At 35.4% G+C, this 23,836-nt stretch overlaps 1 protein-coding gene across 2 annotated transcripts in view; it reads right to left on the bottom strand.

The window, feature by feature from the left end:
* Window positions 1-23,836, bottom strand: part of slc8a1b (solute carrier family 8 member 1b) — a 123,008-nt gene that overhangs the window by 80,425 nt on the left and 18,747 nt on the right. Inside the window, exon 2 of one of the 2 annotated variants that reach the window (XM_042742188.1) lies at window positions 16,242-16,295. The exons of the other annotated variant lie outside the window; for it this stretch is intronic. The gene's annotated coding sequence lies outside the window, so the exon portion shown is untranslated. The remainder of the gene's footprint in view (window positions 1-16,241; window positions 16,296-23,836) is intronic. 2 annotated transcript variants of the gene reach the window in all.

Genomic DNA, 23,836 nt, shown 5'->3' with positions numbered 1-23,836 from the left:
GAGGCGCCATAGAGGCATGATGCTCTGAATTACAGCACAGGTGAGTATTCTCCTTTAGTAGTCTTTAGTGAATTGCTACTCTCTTTTTCTCACTCACTCAGACTGTTAGATCATTATATTGGAATAAGCATGCCTTCAGTTCAGAGTCAAATAAAACAAAAGAATACATGGAATTAAACCAAACCAACATTGTTTAAACTAACAGATTGAAAACATGCGTTTTACCTCAACTGATTTTTCCTCTGTGGAATCAGACAGGTGTTGCAAATAATGTCAGATTTGTGCAAATATTTACTCAGGCTCTTTTGTTTGAAACAATTTGTTTCATTCATCTGCATTTGGCTCAGATGTGGGTTTTATAAGGCCACATCTGATGCCCAGAGGAGCTCAGCCACAGTGATGCAACCTGAACTACTGAACACACTGCCACGCACACAAAAAGTTACGTCCTTGCAGCCCCTCAGACACCACTGTAGTCAGAGTAGAGGACGCTGAGCTTTGCCACTAACGTAAAAATAAAGTTATAGTAGTTGTTTTTTACCTCAATAAATCTAAAGGTGAGTTAAAAAAGAAGCATCAGCTGTTTTGGCTTTGCTCAGGTGCGGTACAGCATGGCCTAGTTCTTGTTCATTTTGGCCAGAGGGAGATGTCTCTCTCTCTCTTTCTCTCCTTCCCTCTTACTGCTTCTTTACTCGTCCCTCATTCACCCTCATAGTCTCTCTCATTCTCTAGTGTCAATCCAGCAGTTTACTGCCTGTTGAAGCAAACCTGATGTGTAAAAATGCCAGTTTAAACTACCATTATCTTTTTCACACACACACAAATAGACTTAATAGCTTTCATACAAAGACAATGATATTTGCAGTACTCAACCTTGTTAACACAAACCTGTTGACATTACTAGATCTACAGTCAAACATGTTTTATGAGCTATTCAAATAGTTTTTGTCACTATATTTCTGAAGACATTTTCACAAACTTGGGCAGTACTATTTTTTTGTTTCATTGGTTTCCATTCATATGCATTCAAATGCATGAGATAAGAAACGCAAGCTCATGCGAATTTTAAAGTTCAAGTTTAGTGAACGCTGATCTGCGAATTCGTATCACGTGAAGACATATGACCAATAGAAAATCAATAAGTGATGCCATGATCTCATAGCAGAATTAAAATGCAAATTGTAAAGCTGCAGGTTTGCAGTGTTGCACTAAAGTTGAGTTATATTTTTACATTTGGGATCTATTATTATTTGCTGTACGTTGAATTTATGCTTTTTAAAAAGACGCAGTAGATTTCTACTGCTCAAAGTAGTGTGTCCATCATTAAAGCTAAGCATACAAGACAAAGACACACAAAAAAAATCCTGGAATGTTTTCGAAATATACTGGAATGTACCACTTTTTGCAACCCTATGTAGGCTATGACACTTCTAGACCGGACACAGGCAGTGAGAGGCGTTGTGAGAAAAGACAGCAGAAACTATTTATTATAATCAATATTTTCTACACTGAATGTGAAATTCCCAACAGCAAACAAATTCCCCATTATTCCTGACGTAGTCCAAGCTCTTTTCAACAGGCGCTTTTTCACTTCAAGCAGTCGCGTCCATTTAGACACGGTGTTGTGCCACACAGCATCCAGTGTAGGAAATATTACTGATTATAATTAAGGGGCTCTACGGCCTTTTTTGCTTTCGCTCGAGTCCTGTATAGACACAGTGGCATGTTAATCACATTCACACCAAATATACTTTAAAACAGACACCAGAGACCACTTAGACAAATGTTTCACATGCTGATAATGCTAACCTATAAGTATATAAACCATAAATGTTTAAGAATCACTTAGACTACTTCTGGGTGATTCATGATCAGGTAGATCTTAAACTGTATCGTTCACACCAGAAAACTACTAAGTGGCTAAAAGGCTTGGTTTGACTTTTCGGAGATCATCTACTCTTCCCTGTGATCTGAATTTCTGCATATTGAATTTTGAATTTGATGTTCCGAATTTCCTCTTCATCTTGAAAACCTAAAGCTGTATGTATTGCTAAAAACTGGATATTTGCAGTCTTAAGATTTCAGAAAAAATAAATAAATAAATAAATAATCGCTGTTTTGAAAATGCATGTCTATAAAAAAAATAATAAAAAATTCAGTACTATTTTTAAATGCCACATAATATTCAGTTTTGTTAAATGACACTTGTCCATAATTCAAATTTACATAAATTTGTTTTGTCATATTACAAGCTCCATAAGAATCTAACATTATATAATCTGCGAATTCTGTAATTGTATAATTCTGTTTTAGGCCCCACAGGGAACTTACTCATACTGAACAAAGGGTGAAAAGGCCAACCACTGAATATAATTACAGTTACTGAGTAATATTTTGCTGACAAACTGAAAAATGCATTATAACAAAGATTCTGTCAGAATGCAGAGCTGTTTCTCTCTTTCATACACTATTAGTCATATGATGAGGCCATATTCTTTGAATCTGCAACAGACTCCGTGCAATTAAACAGGGAGGGGGTGTTCTCATTTCTTAACATGACAAAAATATTTCCTGTCTCTCTGATAACATTTGATAACTTAATCAGGCTCTTCCTGTCAGCCAAGTCTCATAACTCTCAGCAGCTCTCTTCACTCTCTCACCTTTTCCACTCAGCAGTTTCATCTCACTCAGACCTAATGTGACACAAAGCCTGTTTGTCTTCTGCGCTGTTGGTGACATGCTGACAGTGAATATGTTCTGTGTGTGTGTGTACATGTGCGTTTTCTCTTCTTTATGGATGAAAAAACCTGTATACATCTCTATGTCTGAGCAGTGTTAGCGGTGGGAATTACCAGAGGCCCCACGATACTTGTCACAATACAATATTATTGTGATTTTAAATATATTGTGATGTTCTGCGATATATTGCAATTTATTACCTTTTGCCAAATTCAAATTATGTCCCCAAATGAAAACTTTGGCAACATCTATTTTAACTAAAATGAAACATTTCTCAGTTTAATTTTATTGTTGAGTTTAAGTTTATCTCACTTTAATTTTATTGTTGCAGGTCAAAATGGGATTGTCAAGCAGACAAACTGACCAACACTTTCATGACCACCTGTCATAAATGTTGTATGCACCTGGCAAACTCAACTATTTGTATTACAGTCTAGTCTAGTCCACCTTAATTAAATGTAAACAGATATGCACTGCTGTGCTACTACAGGTACTTTAAACATTATATTACATTGTATTTGTGATCATCGACTCATTCCAAACCCATATTATTAAATTGTGACAGAATGTTGAGGTTTCTCTTTCACCAATACGATAAAAAATGAGCATTTGAAATGTTTTAATTTAACAGGTAATCTCTTACCAGACCTGGCCAAAACGGCAGAATAAAGCCCTTTTCTCACCAACACAAATGTCTGCGAAAATCAGTGATTTGTCTCTTCAGACCAATGCATATAAAATGGCAGAGGGAGTGAATGAAAATGCAAATTCACTCTCAAACAGTAGGTGGCGTAGAAAATCAGAAATACCCTGTTTACCCTGGTAAACAAAGTGCTGCTCAACTTTCCGTTTATGATACCCGCTTGTTAAGAGTTTCGGATTCTTTCTCTGGTATTCATTGTTGCAGTGTAGTCAGTTTGTGAGCACCACCAAGTTGTAGTTTTTCCTGTAACAGCAGCTTTGGTCATGTGACCAAAAACGCAGTTCTCAATAATTGGCCTGATTTCTTTGTGGAATGTATGCACCAAATATTTGTCTTTGTGTGAACAGGCCTTAAAACTCTGATAAAAAACAAAAACATGCACATTACAATTTCAGTCCGTCCTTCACAATAAGGTACTGTATATACTGTGTGAAAAAGAACAGCCTTGACATTGAGCTAAATAACTCCTCCTGTGTTCTGAATTAAAATAACAATCATACAGGTTTTGAAAAACTTGAGGGTGAGTAAATGATGCCAGAATGATCATTTTTGGGTCAACTATTGCTACAATCACAAGTGTAGCTGTTAGTGTGCATGTTTGAGGTTCAGTGGGTTTGGCTTTGCCTTCAGGGGTGTTGTGTGCTGCACTTTTTGAGACCAAACCGTGTCGGCAGCACAGAGCGCCAGAGGTCATGACAGCAGTCACCACACTGGAGTCGTTCTGCTCATTCTGGATACACTAATGTGTGTGTTTCAGTAGATATATGTACAGTACATAATCAGGAAATTAATTATATTGCAATTACATCACAAATTATATTCTAATACCCTGACTATTCCTACTCTCCCAATCAACAATCATCTGAAAGATTACTGACAAATGAAAAGGAGAATCATGTGCACACACAGCTCATACACACAACACCATCGAAAAAAATTTACTGGTATAGTCCGAATATATTGGTATTTACTGGTACAATTTACTGGGATATTTATAAGAGCTTGTCACCTGACTTTGACCTTCACAGGTTCACCTGCCGTAACCTTTTGTACATTAAGGTGTATTATTAGGCTATATTCTTCAAGGGTAGATTAGGCACAAATACCTTTACGACTAATGTTTAGGGGTACAGTGGAGGTATCGTTGAGGGAACTGCCCCAGTAACAACGTGTACACAGCTGTTCGAAAGTTTGGGGTCAGATATTTCACTGTTTTTTTGTTTTTTTTAAATAAGTCACTAATGACTACCAAATCTACATTTATTTGATCAAAAAAGATATTAAAGTAAATATTAGTGGAATATTATTATAATTTAAAATCATCTTCAGCATCACAAGATCCCTCAGAAATAATTCTTATATGTTGATTTGGTGCTCAACAAACAAAAAATTCTAATTATTATCAATGTAAAAAAAATATAATAATAATTGAGCTGCTTAATATTTCTGTGGAAACCATGGTACTTTTCAGGATCAGGATTTTCTGATGAATAAAAAGTTTAAAGAACCGCATTTATTTTTAAATATGTATTTTTTGTGCTATTTTAAAATCTTTTAACTCACTTTTGATCAGTTAAATGCATCCTTGCTGGATAAAAATATGAATTTCTTAAAAAAAAAAAAGAAAATGTACAACTTCTGCAATTTTTTCCAGACATTGGTTTTGCATATTGGTGTCTGTTGTCATACATATGTATGACTGTTTACATGTTTAAGAGCCAATTAGATAATGAAAACAAACATCTATGGCCACGTCCCAGAAACAACTTGATTATATGCCATGTGGTTTGCATCCAAACAGTTTATAAAATTTTCATTACTGCCATTCCATTAAAATATGACAGATTTTTTAAGTTAGCTGTGAGAGATGCCAATATTTGAGTAGGAATTGAGTTTGTCCAAGCACACCCAAAGACAAACCAGCAACACAAACCAAACCGATCCAGCAGGATTGTACTCAGCTGCAAGCAATTTGAGCTCAGATCAGCTGTGGAGTCATGGGGTTTAGTATTATTCCAATTACTGGGTCATTGTGTGTGTATGTGTGTGTGTGTGTGTGTGTGCCTAACATCTGTACTTGAACCCCTGCTGTGACTGTGAGGCTTTCTGCCAATATGTTCCATTAAGACTAACAGTAGCGATTAATCACTGCTGATGTCTTTTATCACATACTGAGTCAGATCATCATTACTACATGTGTAATGTCTTAAAAACTGCAACGAACCCCAAGATGATATTGGAGTGTCAGAACACCCAGTTAATAAACCCAAACAACATCAAGGCTGTTGTGGCAGAGTAAACAAGTATTTTCTACTCAAAAATGCTTCCATCAAATAACCTGCAAAAAAGGATACAGGCTAAAATATTAACCTAATCATATTTCAAATCCAGTACAGTTCCAACAGAATCTGCAGGCATGCATTGTATAAATTTGCATGTGTATGTTTACAGCATAGTATTTCCCAGTACACACCCACATCTGTTCCCAAAGGGCCTGCTCCCATCACTGGCAATTTGACCATTATTGTGGCCAAATCTGTAAAAACAACTGCAGCTACAAAAATGACTAACTGTACAGCTATTAATAACCCTGCACTAAACCCAACACTGCAAAAATTATTATTAATTTTATTATTAGCTTGTTTTCCAGTAAAAATAGATAATCATTCTTAAGATATCAAGATTTGTTTTCAATAAAGTTTATTTTTCTTATCCCAATGGCAATTAGTTTTTTCTTGTTTGAAACAATGTGTTGGTAAAAATACAGATAATTCAAGATATATTCTCCAAAAACAAATCTAATACAGTTTTGCTCCTCAAGTAAATTGATTTTGTTTTTTCAAGATGCTATTTTGTACTTGAAAATGACAAAGAAAAGTACAAAGTACAAAGAAACTTTCAGTCAACGGTTCTTTAAAGAACCATCTCATTCTTACCTTTTCATTATTTGTAGAACCTTCTTTTGCCACAAAGAACCTTTTGGCATCGTGAAGCACCTTTATTTTTTAGTTTGTAGTTGGTAACAATTATGCTTGATTTTTTATTTGTTTTATTGCATGTATATTGCTTAATTCAATTGTAGATAATAATCAGCATTCTGCAAAACACATTGAGAGTCAGTGAGATTTCTTATTGAACACAAGAAAACTTCTGGATGTGAGTCAACTTTCTCCACTGTGCAAGACATGCAACATTGTGTATGGACAGACTTATTTATTTTTACTCAAGATCTTGCATATGATTGTTTGCTCTTTTCATGTACGCTCAAACTTTTAATCGATGCAAATGTGACTGAAAACACCAAACAAAACACTCAGACTTGTTTTTTGTCCGATGTCTAAAGTGGTTCAATCAAAGTGAGGAAATGACTGTTGATAAGCTGATGGCACCACAAGAATACACACATAACCAAACTCATCACTAGCAACTATCTGGAGCTTTGTGTTCAAAGGCAGAAAAAATTATTTCATGCTTTTAAGGGCACATTTGAAAATAAAATAGGCAAATAACAAAACCTTATATGTTGCTTGTACAATTTTACATGCGAATTTGAAATTGGAATATGAAAATAACTTATATTTTTATTTTGCTTGTAAAATTAGATTGGGTGTATATGGATACTTTTCTCCTGCACCAGTGACCAACTTTCTCCACTTTGATTTTCTTTCTGTGTGGTAGTAGTATCATTGTATGTTGATAACATGTTATGGTATCATTGAATGTGTTGTTGTGTCTGTGTGATAGTGTTTCTAATAACCTGCTCAGGTAATAGACTCAATGAATATGTAAACCCTAACTTATACTTTAATAATCGATGCAACTGTTACATAATGTATTCAAACACCAACACAAACATGGACTCAAAAAGACTTGAATTTTTTGTAATCAACAAAATGCTGTAATCAACAAAGCATGTCTATATTGCGAGGACCATACAAACCATGTTGGTGAGACCAACACTTGTTCAAAGAATATGGTGCATTTTCATCTAGACCTGTCCATCGCAAATGCTGTTCCTTTTAAATTCCTATTCTTTAAAGAATCCTGAAAAAAATGGATCATGGTTCCCACAAAAATATTAAGCAGCAGTGTTAAGTGTTTTCAACATAGACAATAATAAGAAATGTTACTTAAGCACAAAATCAGCATATTGGAATGATATCTGAAGGATCATGTGAAATTGAGGATTGGGTTATTACTACTGATGATTATTGAGTAATTTATTAAATAAAATACAACAAAAATTTTTTAGTTGTGATTATTTTTTTTTACAGTATTACTTTTTTTTCTTTTTTTTTTTATTTTTTTTTAGAATTGGTTGTTGGTTTTGGTTTGAGTAAGTGGCCGTTTATCTTACTCCCATCACATTTCTTTCAATATTATATTACACTTTTAAAAATAAAGGTGCTTCACGAGGAATAAATGGCCATGAAGAACCTTTCTGTTTCACAAAAGGTTCTTTGTTCTTCAGATTATAAAAAGCTAAGAAAGTGATGGTTCTTTAAAGAACCTTTGATTGAATGGTTCTTTGTAGAACCAAAAATTGTACTTCTATGGCATCGCTGTGAAGAACCTTTAACGCACCTTTATTTTTAATAGTCTATATCATATTATCAAAATGTTCAATAATTAAAGAAACAGAACAATTCATTTAAGTAATCAAAAGCTGAATCCTTAAGCTCAATCCACTCAAAAATTTGATCATTTGGATTTATGAAATACCACTTAAAAAAAAACCATCTACTTGCAAATCATAATTGTGAATGAAAGACTAGTAGAGTAGTGGGAGCCTCAGCCTGTTGACGATAATGCTATTAATCCTATTAAAAATAACAAAAATAATATATAAATATATTTTTTAATTGTATTGTGTTCACATTTTCATTTAATACATGAATGAGATAAAAGTAAATCCCCCCAAAATTTCTGATGTGATTTGCTTTGCTATTGACACGATTAAATGGAAAAATAAATCATTTGTTTACAACTCTATTGACTTTACCCAGCAATGTCCAGAAAGATGAAACAGGAAGATGAAACTAATATACACTCATGCAAATACTCCCATACTCAGGTCTTTCTATTCCAGCAAATGTAAACCAATCTATCAACCTAACAGTCTCATTGCCTTTGATAATTGCTGTGTGTGTGTGTGTGTATGCCAGCATGTGCATGCGAAACAAAAAGAAAGAAAAGACGGGGAGTAATGGGGACAGAACTCAAAGCCAGCTGCGGTCTGTCATGTGCAGAAGGGACCAGAGATGAATAGAGGAGAGAGGAAGATGGGATGAAGGGACGGATTTCTGTGCAACTGTCTGCGTGTGTATGTGTGAATAAAGGGCAGGGGGTTGTTGAGCAGAAAGGTTTGAGTGGGCATGCAGGACCACAGGAGCTGTCAGCTCCGTAGCATACATTGCACCGCCGTTTCATATTCATGTAAGAACATTTAATGGTCTCAGGCTCGGCTTCTTAAAAGGTAATTACCATAATTATCAGAAACCCTCTCGTTTAGCACGACACGGGGAGTCGTTTGAACGACGTGCAGCATTCACCAGAAATCCAGCACATTTCTAGGAAAAATTTGCCTGTGTTTGATCGCTCATCATATGAAGAGTGAGTAGAGTTCATGGGTCATTTGTCAAGATATGAAGAACAGACTATTTTGCGATTTTCTGTAACATACAATGAAGTAAAGCTTAGTCTAGCATGCTTCAGTCAGGTAACCTCTTAATTGACTGGACACATACTGAGGGCCTAATGCTGATATTCAATGAAAATCAAAGACTGTGATTTAACATGCTGTCTACATTCTGTGGTTATACAAATGAAGGCAGACACACAATGAATAGATCTGTTAACAGGAGTGTTATAATGGCATCAAGTTTTTGTTCTTAACCTGTGTTGGCCTCTTTTAGAGAGACTCTAGCCTACGCTTTCACCTCCTTGTGAATAACACCCTGTCATTAGCATAACGATTATGAACATAAGCATGGGTAGACTCTCTTTACCTGTCAATCAAATAAACTCTTATTGTAAAATCTTAGATTCTACAGGTGCAAGAGGCTTTTTGTATGAAATTTGAGTTGTGTTTGAGAGAAAAAAGCATAGTTCTTATACTATTCTAACATTTTCCCCAACAAGATGTTAATTATGTTGGAGCCCGACCCCTAATTAAGTCTTAAATCCCCTTTAAAATTTGGGGGTCATGTCATATTCATTTTGCATACAAGTACGTGTTTTAACAGTGTTTTCAAATAACATTTGTGTAAACCCTCTAAAAGTTAATGTGAAAAGGTTACTAATATAGTAATAGTAGGCTGCTCAAACCCTGTGCATTTGTATCACTATCTAAAAATTATCTTCTTTGACTTTAATTAGGCCTTTTGACAGTGCTTATTTATACTTAAAAACACTAATATTCAAGATATAGTCTATGAAACCAAGTCTTAAATGTCTTATGCATTGTTGTTTCTCAAGTAAATTCATATGTTTTTTACTGGATATTTTTACTGGAAAATTAGACAAAAATACTCATATAGAATAGGATTTTATTCTATTTTATAGGTTTATATTATCATTTTATAAATACAAAAAAGCCCCTTTAAGGTACTGTTACATTTACTGTTTATCCAGGGGTGTGCGACATCACAATTTTTTGATTGTGGATGAAAAAATTGTCTCCACAATCTGCTTTTGAAGAAATATCTGCAGCGCACATTCTATCAGTTGCAATTCTGGCACCTCCGTCTCAATATTCAGTACAACGTGACAGATCGCATCGAATGGTAACTAAGCGGTAGCGTTACACTCGCAGGACAATGCACTTCACAATTTTTGTTACACTTTTTTCATTTTGCTTTAAGTCCTTCGTTTGATAATGTCTCTTTCATGTGCTGTTTTGAATGCGTTTTTTTTGGGGTTTTGGTTTTAAGTTATTCTGACTAAGAAGCCTGTCGAACAGCGCCTGATTACTGGACTAAGTCATAATTCGTGTCTGATTGTGCTAATACTGTTAAAAACACACAAGGTTTAAATATAAACGCAGTTGGTTATGTCTAAAGTTAAAGTAAACAGTTGAGAGAAAAACGTATGTGCCTGTATATAAGATGTGTGCAGGTCTTAAAGTGACAGCAGACTAATGGTGGGGTATATTTTTAGCAATAGCCAAAAACAACGTGTATGGGTCAGATATCGCATCGAATGTTAATGAAGATATTTTGTTAATTTCCTACGTTAACATAATTTTTCATTAGTAAATATGCATTGCTAAGAATTCAGGAAGGTGCACTTCACAGTATGCGAATGGTAACTAAGCGGTAGCGTTACACTCGCAGGACAATGCACTTCACAATCGATCCTAATAAACCATACATCAACGGAAAGCTTATTTAATCAGCTTTTGGATGATGTTTAAATCTTTATTTTGAAAAATTGACAATTAAGACTGGTTTTGTGGTCCACGGTCACATATTTGAATAAACAAACAAGTATTTTGCACTGTGTATAATACTAATAGCAATTATAATGAAATTATTTCATAAGAAGTATAAGAGAAAATCATTTGTGCGTGATTCTGGCATCTTTGTTTCCATAGCAATGGAGTCTCCAGAATGAACACCATTAAAGCCCTTTCACATGAGCGCTGCGCAGCATGCACTAAACCTGCGCGGTTTTAAACATAGGAGCTCACATCCACACTTTGAACACAAGACTCTCCAGATATAGGGCTGGATGGGAAAGTTATCAATGTGTCTGTCCAGTAACTAATGATAAACACGCGGTTTGCAGAGAATCATTCAGTTGTTCACAGTTGACTGTCTGACTTAAAGGGACAGTTTACCCCCAAAAATTTTCTTTTGTCATTGTTTACACACCCACAAGTTGTTCCAAACCTGTAATAATTTTTTTCCCTCAGTTAATATAAGATTCCATACATTATCAGAGCTTGTTAGTCATAATTATTATATTTTTAGACATTATTAGACATAAATTAATAGATTATAATTCATGTTAAACCCTATTTATTAATTTATCATTGATTTTAATCATAAATATATTATATACATAATAAATAATCATACATGTCATATATGGGGGGGGGGCTTCGTGAATAGGTGTCCCTTATTTTGCCTTGCTGAAGGTGGCAACCGTAGGTGCTAAACATGCTGCAGCTTGTCATTAAAGGGATAATTCACTCAAAAATGAAAATTCTATCATTATTTCTTGCCATCATGTTGTCCCAAACCTGTATTAACTTATTCTTGTGCTGAAAACAAAAGAAGATACTTTGATGAATGTGGGGAATGTTGCTGGTCCACAGGGACTTTGATAGTAGGAAAACTAGGGACCAGCAACTGTTTGGTTACCCACATTCTTCAAAATAACTTTTATGTTCAACAGAAGAAAGAAACTCATTCAAAACAACTTGAGAATACATTCAATTCTCTCTTTAATGTTAATAAAACAACAAAACACAAAGTAAAATCACTCACTGCTCCTGACTGAAGAGCTTTTATACAGTTGCTTTAGTAAGACTAAAAGATGTAATTTACACAGTTTTTTATATATATATTTTTTATATGTTTATTCTATTTCTTGAATGCAGTTGCTAAATATACCTACTATTATCCTTGAAAAATAAAGCACTGTTTTTTTTTTTTTTTTTTTTGTTTTTTTATATATTATGTGTATTTGTAATGTGTATCTTTGGTCTTATTTTTTAATGACAAAGATAAAAAAAGACAAAGATTTTTATCTTCACTCACTTTGGCCTAAATATCTGCCATTCTTTTGTATTTTACATTTTATCTTGTAAGGCTTGGTTAATAAAAAAGGAAAATTATTTTACTCAGGCTCAACTTGCAAAATAGTAAAAGCAACATGACAAAGATGTTTTTCTTTGAATGTTCAAAATCCACACACCCAGATTTCACAATGGCTTTAAGTTGGTCATGTAGATTTGCCATGTTGACCAACAGAAATCTGACTGGGTTGAAAATTACTTTATGTGTGACCTGTGCTTCATACATTGTTACACTGTAGACAATCTATAGTCATTTTTGTCTGTGTAAATTTAACGGAATTCGACCGCACCCTTGGGCTAGAATTTAAAATGTGTTAGTGAGTTGACGTTAGCTACAGTAACTGCACTAGTGGCACTTTACTGCATCTAGAAAATTACAATTAACAATAGCAACTTAATTAACCCCTGAAAGGTTTTGAATAAGTCACACACTGATTACCACACCAAACCAAAACCACTCCTAAAACTACTCAAGAAACACCACCACTGTTCACACATCACCAGAAGCCTATCCCAGCACTAACTCCAACATTATCTCTGTAGAACTACACTCCAAACTCAGGGCTAGAAAGCTTGCTGTTTTTTTTCAAAGGTTGCTGGTTCAAGCCCACAAGGAATGTCACTACTGCGCTCTCCAAAACAACCCCTTCACTTCCTAGTCTTGATCAACAGCATCCCCCATCTTAAGAATTCAGCAATGAATTAAAAACCACTCAAAAATCTCAAAAATGTATGTGCAGAGAAACTGATGTTCAAAGCATGCCACATGGACAGTTCAGCTCTTGTTATTCTCTCATAAATACACGTACTTTCCAGATGGTCCTCAACAGTTTTTAGTGGCTTCTAATCAGATCAAAGGAATGGAAAATTAGCATAGCAGCTCTTCTGATATTACAAATCACACAGGCACATATTCTCATGCATATACACGCACACTCTCAGCTGGAAAATATGCAGAATGAGAAGTTAAGGAAGCAGAAATAACAATGCTCACAGCTCATCACCAGCTCTGCACTGTCACAGTTCATGCCAATCAATTCTCAAACCAGTGAACAGCTAACAGCTAACCTTTTCCCTAGAAAAAAGGTTTCTTCAGTTACCTTTTGCCTAGTTAGGATCTTGCGAGAAAAACAGAAACTACAGTTACCATTACACAATGCCATTTTTACAGCAAGTATCTCTTTCTTTGTTGACACTATCTGTCTTTTGAAGGGCTAACATATCAAAGTTTCCTCATGGACATTTTGCCTCCCTGTGATTGAGAGTGAGGGGGTCACAGCTTGTGTCTGCAGCTGTGATTTCAGAAGAAACAGCACCATGCTGACCAGACCACGCAACCGAGCATCAAAACAACACCTTTCTCATCAGGAGATGGGGCAAAAGACATCTGCTCAAAAGCCTGGAAAATGGCACTCTTCATGAAGACTGTTTCACAAAATTGTTCAATATTCCATCCATATACTGTAAAAAAATTATTGTAATGTTAACTGTAAAACACAGCAAAATACTGTTAAATATTTACCACCTGCTATTGTGGTTGTTTTTAATATATGTTAAAGGTAAAAAAAAACAAAAAAAAAAACATTATTAGCACTGTGGTCTTAATAATTCAGCAGAAAAGGGCTGCCGGATTTACAAGTTTAAACAACCTGATCTAACGGCAATTTGTATATATTTTACTAAGTGGCTAATTCATATGAATTTGTAAGACCTCACTTGTGTGAATTTGTACGATTTGTGAAAATTTGTATGTACGTATTTTATAAGGTGGCAAATTCATAAGAATTGGTACGAAGGACCAACTCTAACCCCACCCCTAAACTTACCCCTTACAGAAATTGTACAAAAAACGCAGTGTGGTTTACAAATTTGCATGAAATAGCCACCTCGTAACATACATTTGAATTGTTGAATTGGTGAGACAGCGATTATAAATTACAGTTTTAAACTATAATATTTACAGGTTGTTCTGTAATTGTTTACATTTTTACTGTATTTTTACAAAATAAAACCACATCTGGCAGTGTTTTCCTGTAAAAACTACAGGATTTTTTTTTTATAATGTACTCAGCAAGAATGCATTGATATTACAATTCTGGCTGATATCGATTAACAGATCATTATTTTCATGCTATGCTCAATTACTAATAAATGGCAGATATTAGAATTCTATATTATTTTGCCAAAACAATACAATTAAATAATAAAACAAAAAATACAATTTGCTAAAGACTGTGTTTAAAAGCGTTACTGATTTATTAGTGTTTTTAAGATTAAATCTAAGGGATCATCAGGTGAAAGCTAATCTAAATGTAAAAATAGTGAAAATGAGCATGTGCAATTAAATATCCAATATCAACAAAGGATAAATCTCTGATATTGGCCAATAACTGATATGGAACCAACATCTCTAATTTTCAGCTGTACAACGTCAAGCTTTTGTCAATGTCTCACTGGACTGTCTTGTATTTCTATGATTGTTTAGATGTTTTGAATAGTTGATGTGAATGAGGCTGTTTCTTGACTTACTGAAAGTGTCTGTCTTCTCATCTCAGGCAGCACTGCTTTAATTTATTCACACAGGGCTTCCCTCCACTTTAAAATTCTAATCATGTCCTCTCTTGACTGCTTTTAGCTTCAGTAAGAAGCTAGAGCAAGAATTACAACAAATGTTGAAATTAGCTTACTGTGACAATATGGGGCTGGACATGAAGAGGAAGTGTGTTTTACAGTTTAAAAGAAAAAATGAGGAATACAAAATATTGCTCCACTTTGGAGTTGAATAAAAGAGGCTTTATGTAACACTTGGTTGCACAGAAACCAAAGTAAGTCACATTAATATTGGGACACCAGAGAACCTGCTAGGTTATTTCCAGGGGCGGTGCTGTTGTTTCAGGGTCCAAAACAGACATGACTGAGAGATTATGTTAATGGAAAGATTTTAGTGAAAGACATTCGTTAAAATTAGTCAAGTGTACTGCGTTCCTTTCTAGTTACTACACACTCTCCTATTCAGTCTGCATTCACAAAAATGTGAAAACAACATACGCCGCTCATATATGCACATTGATATTCACGACAGGAAGTGGCTGCATGTCAAATGGAGTTCACAGTGTTATCATTTACTCATCGCTGTGTCTTTTGAATTCTGTGTGACTTACTTTCTTCAGTGGAACACCAAAAGAAAAATTATGAGTTTCCAAGCTCTTTTTCTAAACAATGAATGTGAATGGTGACAATGGATGTCAAGCTCGATTTATGACAAGAATTTCACTAAATATGGGCATATGGGCCACTTTTATGATATTTTTTGTGCTTGAGATTGACAGTCCTTAGTCACCATTCACTTTAACTGTATAGAAAAAGAGCTTGGAAATTCATAATTTTTCTCTTTTGTCATTCTAGATGAGAAAAAGAGCCACACCAGTTGGAACGTCAAAACTATTATTTTGAAGCTAACTAACACTTCTATTATTTAGCTTTATGTGGCACTTTCAGAATGACCAAAAGTAGAAACATGCACATATACCTATTTAAACACTTCATACCACTGTCCACTATGCAGTCGAGTCCACAGATTTGGAGTTCATCTTTATCTTTGATTTTTCTCTGAATGAGAAAGCGGCCAAGGAGAAGGACATTATAAAGAAGCAGAAAACAGAAGTTACACAGTCAGCACTCAGCTGCTGCAGTGAGACACATAGCCGAGCTCATTTTAATGAACCCAGTAGAAGACAAGAAAGAAAGAAAGATTCCTTAAGCAATATGGTGATTTTCTTTTTTTACAGGAACTGGGACGCAAAAAGTGATGCAAAACTTCTCGCTGTCCAATATGGCGAACACTAATGTTCTCTTCAGGCCTTGAAACAGCCTGACTGGAAGCAGCTGACTGGACTTGAGAACACAGACACAAAACGTCACTCAAAGCGCAAATATTGCTGTATTGATGGAAAATCACACAGTCGGAGTGTAAAACGTGTGTGAAATGAGTCTCACCTGCCATGTTCAGGACAGCTCTGCAGGTTCCCTCCTCACAGCACTGGAAAATGCCTGGTAAGATGTGAGTACCGGTTAGTCACTGGAAAATACTGAATCACCTGCTTAGGTAATATTTCACGAATGTTGTGTGTGGGTGGGGGAAGTGTGAGTGTGTGTGTGTGTGTGTGTGTGGGGGGGGGGGGTGATGAAATCGTGTATTCAGTGTCTCACTGAGCACACTAGGGTGGGCCGTATCCTATTTAAATAATAATATGGGTTTATGCATCACCTGTGTGTGTGTCTACAGTTTCAATGTGTCAAGGTCAACAGTTTCCATCTAGCCGTAGAGTCCAAACCTAGTGACCTTTAAGGTTTAAAATATGATAGATGTGTCACTAGGAGCTGCTGTAATATGTTCTCCGTCGCTTTCAAAGCCCTGCAGAATTCTTTACGAGCTCAATCTTTTGAGGCCACTATAATTCTCCCTTCCTGTGTCTGTAATGGTTTTATTGAGTGAAACACATTTCATTGAACGGCTCAGAAGAGCAGCGTGGTCAAGTATTGTCTGCTGTGTAATGCATGTGTCCTTCAGGTTATACTTATTGATGTCATTAGCTGTCTAAGAATGTCTTTGAATGGCCATTAAATGCATTAGTTAAAAATCGTGAAGTTGAGTTATTAATGCTGGAAAATGGTGATCCATCCATCCATTCATCCATCCATCCAGTATTTACTATATAGAATAATTTACATAGGGTGCCTGTTTAGATTAAATAGTACCGTGGCAATTTTCCATTTCAATTAAAGGTATGAGACAAAAGTCTTTTGAATATTTATTTTCCTGCAGGAAAAGGTCTACATTCATACAGTCATTCAGGGTTGGCTGTACTGTAGATTGCAACAAAGAGGAAACCTTTATACCTTCATCCAATCATAATGCATATTCAACATATTTCCATTTAAAGTGCCTAACTATGTTCTCCAGATGCATTTTCACAAAGAAGCCAGGACGTCTAAGCTAAAACAACATTTCCTGTCTCATACTTGTCTTGCACATACGTATTAAATAGATTTCCTGTTTTCTCTCTGCTCATCGAAAACTCAAGCATGTTGAAACACTCAGAGACATTCTAAAGAACACTCTTTAGTACAAGGAAGCAAATAATACAGAAAATAAAATTTTCTCCATAAATAGCATTTAAGATCAATGTGCAGTTAATCTAAGAATTTGATACAGTACTCAAAAATAATAAAGAAAAACGTGGAAATATCCATGCTGAACCTTTCAGTCTGCTTACACATGTGTGAATTCAACTGTGAATTTGTTGTCCATTGTGTGTGAATAAGAAGATAAAATTACATACACACACAGTGCAGCAATCACACTTCTAATTATTACCACGGCAGCACCGTCACACTTCCCACAATTACCACAGATATTATTATGTGTTTTATCATTACTGCAGCAACAATAGAACTCCTATCAAATCTGCTCCACCGCAAACATAGGGTAGAGAACACAATTACTGTGGCCAAAGAGGAAGGAAAAGGGTCTGCAGTATTTTGGAGTTCTGCTTTGGTTTATATCTCTATAATGGGTGATGACAAAGTGGAGGTCAGGCCTTTTATGAGAACAGCCTTAATAACACACCCTGATGCACAAGCAAATGAAAACCATCTGTGGAGGATCAGCTAGTCAGAAATCTCACTGTACAATTTCAGAGTCACAATCAACGATTGGCACAAACATAAACGTAATATTAACGAAACACACACAGCACTTACAGGAAATATGACATGTATAGAATATACACCATATATAATACTAAAAAAAGAAAAGTTATAATATATAATTCAATATGTACAGTATTTATTATGTAAAATATTTTATAGATGTATTTTATATTTTATAATGTTAATATTGTTACATCAAAATTTGTGCTTAATTATAGCATGATATATTTGTATATGCATTCATATCTATTAATTGTAGGTTTGTCAAAATATCAGCTTTTCACTACATGTTTATCCTGGTCAAAAAACATTGCAATAGCTATAGAAATCTTGGAAAAACAGAAAAAAATGTTGATATTTCATTTTTTTTTTTATATCACAATTACGATTACTATCATTACACTCCTAATTAGACGATAAGATGCAATTCATATATTATACATTATGTACATTTTTCATAGATAAGTACTGTTTAACAGATTGTGTGTGGTGTGTGTGTGTCTGTGTAACGTATATATATATATATATATAAACATATATACACTGTATATGTGTGCGTGTGTATAGAGCAAATAAAAAGATGAGAGGAAAACATTTAAGTGAGTAAAAATATTATGAAACAAAATATGGCATTATACAAAATAAAATCAGTCATCATAACACTTTTTGCATCTTTCAAAGACATTTTGGTTTAATATGTGTGAACATCTCATTATATAGGTATTGCGGTGTGTAACGTTATTCAGATGCCCACATATCACATATCAAATCTTTCACATCACCTCTGAGCTCATCCAATTTTTTCTGCTCATTCACTCTTTTCCATTCCCCCATCCTTCCATCCCTTTCTTCCAAGTCTCCCTCTGATCAAAACAACTGTCAGCCTCCTCCGGGCCTGACCACAGAGTAGCGTGAGCATTAACTATAATCTCTGTGTGCAGCTGTGCGCAGTGCGTTTCTATCAGTGTGTGTGTGTGTTTGTGTGTGTGTCAGGAGCAGAGCAGAGCATTAAACTCACAGCCTGTGTCTGATGGGGTTCACCTTGACTTCTCTTAGACTCTAGATGGCTGTTTGGCCGTCATTAACTGGCTGTGTGTAGGGGGCAGAAGACGACGAGCTCTATCTATGGGAATCCATTGATTTGGTTCTTAAGCCTTTAGGGAGGTTTAAATGTCCAGGCTGTGCTCTTTAAATATGCGTTTTTATGAAGCCACACAGAGGGGTAGTGTAGTGTTAAGCACTTAAGTAAGAGAGACAGACCCAATGTGAATGGATTTGTGTGTGCGTGTGTGTCTACCCTCTAAGAAAATGACTTGGGGCACTAATAAAAACAGAATTATTTTAACTGATGTATACATTCACATATTTATACACACAAGCACCACTAATCCTGTGGACAAAAAAAGGCTACAGATCTGAAAAGGGGGACATACAATGAGAGGAATTGTCTAAGAATCCCAAATAAATAATTTATAATCTCAGTAATGGATTTGACACAATATAATAATATACACACCTCCCAAAAATTCTGAACCAACGTGTTTTTACTGAATTTTCTGATTATGATTTAATTATTGTTTAGAATTTTTAAAATAATTTTACTTATTTTAAGTATATCATTTAGTATACAAATATTTATATAAATACATATTTAATATAATTTAAATATAAAAAATTCCCCCAAAAAATTGTTGCTGTTGTAATTAATTATTATATTCAGCTAGGATGCTGAATGAATACACACACACACACACACACACACATACAGGTCAAGTTTGTGAACCCCTTGCAGAATCAGTGAAAATGTGAGTAATTTGAATTTGAAAGAATGCATGTTAATTTTTTTTTAGTACTGTCCTGAGTAAGATATTTTACATAAAATATGTTTACCTTTAGTCCACAAGACAAAAAATAGCTGAAATTATTAAAATAACTGGTTCTTAATACTGTGTGTGGATTACTGGATGATCCACGACTGTTTTTTGTTTTGTGATAGTTGTTCATGAGTCCCTTGTTTGTTCTGAACAGTTAAACTGAACACTGCTCTTCAGAAAAATCCTCCATGTCCAACAGATTCTTCAGTTTTCCAGGACTGTTTCCTGAACCTGCAGAGTAGCCAACAATGGGTCTGTGCTCAAAGGCTGTTTCTATAAAGTGGGGTAGTTACAACTTTGCAAGGACAGTCTGGCATGTCTGACTCACAGTCTGTAAGTACATTTTTTATATCTAAAGAATTTGCCACTGATGATTCAAACGCGAGTTTTAAGCAGTGTAGAGTAGCGCTTGTTGTTTGTTGTTTCTCCGATCACAAATGCAGACATGGTTTTATGTTTACGCAACGCGATACGCAACACAACATGTAAAAACACAGTATAAGTTATTATAATCAGTAATTATGTCCCCACTGGATGCAACAAATGCCTCGTTTGTAATGGGTTTTATTGGTTTTGTCTGGTCGTGCCGGGAGACGGCAACACAGTATGGCAAGGGGCATAGCATTTCCGTATTCAGGTATTCAGCCAATCACAATGCACTGGACGGCTGGCTAATCAGCGTACACCTCTCTTTTCAAAACGATGAGCTTTGTAAAAATGTATGCATTTCAGAAAGGCAGGGCATAGAGGAGCAACAATAATGTACATTATGTGGAAAATAATGTGTTTTTTGAACCTTAAAGGGATAGTTCACCCAAAAATGAAAATTATGTCATTAATGACTCACCCTCATGTCGTTCCAAACCCGTAAGACCTCCGTTCATCTTCGGAACACAGTTTAAGATATTTTAGATTTAGTCCGAGAGCTTTCTGTCCCTCCATTGTGAATGTATGTACGGTATACTGTCCACGTCCAGAAAGGTAATAAAACATCTTCAAAGTAGTCCATGTGACATCAGAGGTCCGTTAGAATTTTTTTGAAGCATCGAAAATACATTTTGGTCCAAAAATATCAAAAACTACGACTTTATTCAGCGTTGTCTTCTCTTCCGGGTCTGATGTGAGCGCGTTCACAGCACTGCAGTTTAGTGATATCCGGTTCGCGAACGAATCACTCGATGTTACCAGATCTTCTTGAACCAGTTCACCAATACGAACTGAATCGTTTGAAATGGTTCACGTCTCCAATAAGCATTAATCCACAAATGACTTAAGCTGTTAACTTTTTTAACATGGCTGACACTCCCTCTGAGTTCAAATAAACCAATATCCCAGAGTCATTCATTTACTCAAACAGTACACTGACTGAACTGCTGTGAAGAGAGAACTGAAGATGAACACCGAGCCAAGCCCAGAGATGAAAAAACATTGACTCGTTCTCGAGGCAAGAACCGGTTGCATTGGTTTTTGGATCACCAGTAGTGATGGGAAGTTCGGTTCTTTTCCGCAAACCGGTTCTTTCAGACAGTTCGATTCAATAAACCAGTTGAAGAAAACTGTTCACCAGTTCTTTTGCGCTCGACGTAATGACGTCATTGGCGATGATTGCACTTGATTTAAGCCTTCGGTTTACCCGCGCTCATAACATTAGCACAGAATCAGTTCAGAATCAATCATCAAAAGAACCAGTTCGGTTCAGTCGCGCTGTGTGTCAGTCTGCTTCACGCTGAATCAGGCATGCGCAGTATCATCAGCTCCTCGGTTCTCGAATCGGACGGGTCCGACAGAAACGGTTCTTGACTCGAGAACGAGTCAATGTTTCGTTCGTTATCTGGCTCGGCTCGGTGTTCATCTTCACTTCTCTCTTCACAGCAGTTCAGTCAGTGTACTGTTTGAGTAAATGAATTACTCTGGGATATTGGTTTATTTGAACTCAGAGGGAGTGTCAGCCATGTTAAAAAAGTTAACAGCTTAAGTCATTTGTGGATTAATGCTTATTGGAGACGCGAACCGTTTCAAATGATTCAGTTCGATTTGGTGAACTGGTTCAAGAAGATCTAGTTACATCGAGTGATTTGTTCGTGAACCGGATATCAATACACTGCAGTGCTGTGAACGCGCTCACACCAGACCCGGGAGAGAAGACAATGCTGAATAAAGTCGTAGTTTTTGCTATTTTTGGACCAAAATGTATTTTCGATGCTTAAAAAAATTCTAACGGAACCTCTGATGTCACATGGACTACTTTGAAGATGTTTTTATTACCTTTCTGGACGTGGACAGTATACCGTACATACATTCTCAATGGAGGGACTGAAAGCTCTGGGACTAAATCTAAAATATCTTAGACTGTGTTAATGAACGGAGGTCTTACGTGTTTGGAACGACATGAGGGTGAGTCGTTAATGACATCATTTTAATATTTGGGTGAACTATCCCTTTAAACCGCATAAACACATTGCATTACACCAAATACACAACATAATGTTCTTTTTAGTAACATCATATGACCCCTTTTAAAAATGTGCTTTATGTGCCTTTTTCTGTTTGCTTAGAGGCATTTGTAAAATTCAGTAATAAAATAACTTGAAATTTCAACATGTTTTTACATCATTTATCGTATCGTATTTTTAATATTTGGTAATGTTTTGGGTTGTGTTTTTGACTTGTTTGTAGTGATTGTGTTTTTCAGAAATAGTGTGCACCCTTAATTTACAGAGACAAGAAGGTCAGGAAGTTTTTTTTAAGGTATCCAATATTTTGATACTAAATTTCCATTATCTAAATATTCTTAAAAAATAAAAGATTGTTGTCATTTGGAAGTGTGTAGGCCTTCTTGCATTATTATGCTGTTACATTACGATTATATATATTCAGTGGCATAAAATGGTCTTTGAAAATGACAATAATATCGCTTATTGCAATTATTTCTGGGACAATATAGCACAAGAAAAAGCTGTTATCGTGACAGTCTTCATCTTTGACATCACGGGAAGAATTTACATTTTAATAAATATTAGAACCAAAAACAGCTATTCTAAATTTAAAAATAATAATTCACAATATTACTGTTTTATTACATTTTTTAATCAAATAAATGCAGACTGGGAGAGCATAAGAGACTTACTGACCCAAAACTTTTGAGCCGTAAAGTATATATGAAATATAATACAAAATATATATATAAAAAACAATAAGGTAAAAACTCTGGCATAATATTTCTATAAAAAGGCAGTAACAATAAGATAAAGCACATATTTAATTATAATCAGTAACCAGAACCAGATATATAACCATATTATTCATCTACCATGTAATATATTCCATTAACCTAACAACCATATACTGTACTTGTCAGAACCTATTAAAACCGGAATTATTTAATGTACAAATTTACATCAACAAAATCCACATCCTCCACTAAAACAGGACCGCAAAACAAACACTTTCAAATCTGCAGTTTCCTCTGAAATGACACATTATGCCAAATTCTTTTTTATTTAAGTGGATATTTAAGGAGGTACAAAGTTAAGCGGTAATAAGGAGGGCAGGTTTCTCTTCAATGGTCTTTGAAGAGTATATATCACAACAAACCCGCGCACAAGAAATGCAAAGTGCTTCAAACACTTGGAGGTTTGACTAGTAAATGCCTGAAGCATAAAAACATCCCGTTTGATTGGTTAGCCAGTTTGTGACCTTGACTAAGGTTGCCCCTGGTTCCCATTCACATTGCTGTATGGTAAGACCCTGTTTCTCAGAGAACGCTGACCCCTCCCACTCCTCTCCACGGTTACTGTTACCATGACACTGTGAGTAATCCATATCACTCACTAAAATTTAACACCTTCAAGGAGTGAAAGAGTGAAAGACTCCAACTGTGAGAGAAAGAGAAATGAAGCCAAAGAAATGTAGGTTTCCAAGCTGCTGAAAAGCTCCTGTCATGTACATTATTCCAGCTTGTTTTCTGGATAAGTGTCTTCTGTTGTCTGTCCCAATGGCCTCTGC

Source organism: Cyprinus carpio, chromosome B17 (assembly GCF_018340385.1).
Source record: "Cyprinus carpio isolate SPL01 chromosome B17, ASM1834038v1, whole genome shotgun sequence".
NCBI classification, from domain to species: Eukaryota; Metazoa; Chordata; class Actinopteri; order Cypriniformes; family Cyprinidae; genus Cyprinus; species Cyprinus carpio.
Note: the sequence above shows the minus strand (reverse complement) of the source record. Positions and strands in the feature narration are given on the sequence as shown.